Genomic DNA, 3,777 nt, shown 5'->3' with positions numbered 1-3,777 from the left:
TTATTAAGGTTTATTATGCCTTATCATGTTATTATCATCGTTATTATTATTATTGATTTATCCTTATGTTGCTTGATTATATTTTATTGTTATTGCTTGATCACGCCTTTTATGCTTGTTTAAAGGGAATTTGTACTTGAAATCACGCTTAATAAGATAATTAATAATTTGGTTTAGGCTAATGTGATTTTAACTCAAGTGATCGCCAGTAATAGTCTTGTTTGTGCATTAATATTCAACCAACATAGATAAACAGGGTAGGATTAATATAATGTTTGTATGTTATTCGAAAAGCGCGCATGAATACGAGCTGAACAAAGTAGAGGCCTATTTTATAGGGCGGGTCCTTTCTTTTGTAGATTGGATTTGTACCCTCATCCCCGAACCCTATTTGGTTCAAGAACTTATGGAGTTGATGGTCCTTTTGGATTGTCTTTTGGGTTTACAAGTTCCTAAAACTTGTTGGCGACTCTTTTGCTCTCTTTTTCTTCCCTTTGGAAAGCCACCATACTTTAGTGTATGATCACAGTGGGGTTCAAGTTTGGGATCATAATGCTTGAAATATTCCCTACACAAGGCAAGATGATGACCTTCTTTTTTGGGAGTTTGGAAATCCGGAAGTCTATGAGCTCACGATTGGTATACTTCTCCCAACCACCGAGTCTAATTTCACAATCCATCCATAATATGCTAGGATGGTACAAGTTGAGCAATTTTCCGGAAGTGCAAGTGAAGACCCCATTGAGCATTTGGAACGATTCCTTGAGTTGTGTGCAATTATGCAAACAAATGAAGTGAGCCAAGATTACATTCGTATGCATCTCTTTCGCCAATCTCTCACCGAAGAGCAAAGAAATGGCTCAAGCTTTTAAAGCCCAACTCTCTCACCACATGGAAAGATGTTGCGAAGGACTTTCTCAAGAGGTTCATTTCCGATGAGCAAACTGCAAAAATGAGGAGGAAGATAGCTTCTTTTGAGCAAGAATCGGATGAAACTCTTGGGGAAGCATGGGAAAGGTTTAAGGATTTGATTAGAGCATGTCCTAACCATGGATTCAACCATAATTTGCTCATGAGATTCTTTTATGATGGATTAGAGCCAATGTCAAGAACCAATCTAGATGCGGGTGATCGAGGGTTAAGATAGGTCGTTGGTCTACTAACCCTAATCAAATTAGAAATTTATAATCCTAAACTACCCTAATACAAGTATAGGGGTAAGTAAAGGGTCGAACCCAAAAGGACTAAGTGTATCAATCTATGCTAATTAGACTACTAGGAAAGCTTGTGAGGTAAAGAGAGGTTAAAATAAACACAACTAAGAACAAACAACCTAAACTAGGGAAAGTAGAATCCAATTTCATCAATGCATTCAACAACATCAAACAATTAGATGAAAATGACCTCGATTAGGAACAATTAACACATTTAACTCACTCTCGCACAATTAAGCATGTTAATTATCCTACTAAACTAATTCACTCTCGTGCAACTAGCCTAGCAAAAGTATGGAAGAATTTAGACCCTCAACCAACTCACTCTCGCACAATTGATTGAAAGCACAATTAAGAACATAGAATCAATTAGCTAGAAAGATTCTAATCCATAAAAGCATCATCCATACACAATAATCAAGAAACTATTTCATACTAACCACAATCAATCATTAAATTAATTAACATAACCTTCATCCATTTCCCTAGAACAAAACCTAAGCTAACATGGTGAACAAAAACATGGAAAACAAGGTAAAATAATAATAAAATCAAGAATCAAACAACTAAACTAATTAATCTACTCAAATAAACAAATAAATAAGCAAAAACAATAATAAATGAAAGCAATAAAGGTGAGAGAAAGTTAGGAAGACTCACTGAATAATTGAGAAGAAAAATCCACAAAATGCTTCTTCAAAATCCCAAAAAATCCATGAAAAATCCAAGCTTTCTCTCTCTAAACTAGTCCTAAACTAGAGAGAGAAACTCCTAATCTAACCCTAAGAGAGAGAAAATAAAAGAGGATAAACTACTCTAATCTAATCTAGGGTAGAATAAAATGTTGATTGAAAGTTTTGAGAAAATAACCCCAAAAGGGGTATTTATAATACAAGGCTTCACTACTACATTTTTGATCTAATGCAACGTCAAAAATAGAGCTGATGCGACGCCTCTCCTAAAAACCGTTGCAATAGGTAGGCTAATACGACAGTTTCATTTATGTTATATCTAATGCCAAGGTTCATTATATGCCGTTGCATTAGATTAGCCTAATACAACGACACTAAAAGCTATCATAACGGCATTGGCTGATGCAATGGCCCTAAAAAGCTAACACAACGGCTAAAAAAAACTTTACTCTTCGTATTATTTACCTAAATTTTTGGAATTCGAAATGATTGACCGGTCTTACTCTCTTACCAGTGACCACACAATTGACACATATTGAAGTACCCCCTCTCTCACATCTCTATTATTAAAGTTAAAATAAGAACATAAAATAGATCTCCAAATTACCCATCTTCTAGAGAATGTAGATTTTGAGAGAAAATCCAAATTAACTTCCCAGCTTTCACTTCAAAAATAAGCTTGGAGAAGTAGAAATTCATGGTTTTTTTTTTTTTTTTTTTTTTTTTTTCATTTTACTCGATCGTATTTCAGTTCAAAGGGTTAGGGTTTATTATAAATTATGGGTTTGAGTTATACTAGTTCGAAGTTCGTCAGATCTAGTGAGATACTTCTGATCCCCGATAATCCGACTGTCTTCCTCCAAAAATCGCCCAGCCAAAAGAGGATAGGGAAGTGTGTGGTTGGAAGAAGAAGAGAGCACGTCAAATCGAGAGCTACCATCGTTGCTTCAGCAAGAACAACTTAGAACCCTAGAATTTGAACGCTCTCGCAATCCGTCCAACTACGATGCTCATGTTCAGGTATAATAGATTATACAACATAGTTTAATTTTAAATATCTCTAAAATTTTGGTAGTTTTGGAAGGTGATTAATTTATATTGGATTTGCTATTGTTTTTGTAGTTCATAAAATTGCTTAGGAAAATGGGGGAGATTGATACACTCAAGCGAGAAATTTGATGAGTGTTCTCCTTTAATACCCCCACAAATGTGGCAAGAGTGTGCTAAAGATGAAACTACTTTGTCTTCTGGGTATTGAATCTTTGCTCCTTTCTTGTTAATCTTGTTTAATTTATCAGAAACTATTATAATCACATGTCTAATATTGGGTATTTTTATTTGTAAGATTTGAATTTTGAAATGATAATTATTACAATTTTGGAGTTACTTTGAGCTAATAATTTTGATTTTACAAATGTGATTAATTGATTTTGGTTTAATTGTGTGTAATTCTGATTTTTGAAGACAATTAAATGATTATTACTACTTTTGAAGTAATTTTGAGTGTATACTTCTTTTTTTGAGTGTATACTTCTGATTAGAGAGTAATGATTTATTTGTTTTTTTCATTATTGGAGTGACTTTAAGTGTATAATGATGATTTTGATATGCTGAGTATATATATTGGTGCATTATATAATTGTTTGAATGCAGAATTTCAACGTTAGATTGGCATTTAAAATAAGAAGTGTATTGATATGTAATTTCTAAATATAAGGGTCTCATCTTCTAGCAAAAATACTAGAATGCTTGTAACTTGTTAGTGGCTAAGTGATCAAAGGTACCCTGGGAGGTAGTGATATGTCGATTTCATGACCTCACTTGAGTAAACATGCACTATTTAATTTTATTTACTCTTCTACAAAATTTAT

The 3,777-nt window shown here is 33.6% G+C and overlaps 1 non-coding gene across 1 annotated transcript; it reads right to left on the bottom strand.

Annotated features, from left to right (window-relative positions):
* Positions 1-949: 949 nt before the first annotated feature.
* On the bottom strand, positions 950-1,056 carry LOC145609912 (small nucleolar RNA R71). Its single transcript, XR_014106180.1, has one exon. It is a non-coding gene; the product is annotated as a small nucleolar RNA R71 (small nucleolar RNA).
* Between the last annotated feature and the right edge of the window lie 2,721 nt (positions 1,057-3,777).

This window comes from Chenopodium album, chromosome 23 (genome assembly GCF_948465745.1).
Source record: "Chenopodium album chromosome 23, dcCheAlbu1.1, whole genome shotgun sequence".
In the NCBI taxonomy this organism is placed as follows: domain Eukaryota; kingdom Viridiplantae; phylum Streptophyta; class Magnoliopsida; order Caryophyllales; family Amaranthaceae; genus Chenopodium; species Chenopodium album.
This window is presented reverse-complemented; position numbering and strand designations above follow the sequence as displayed.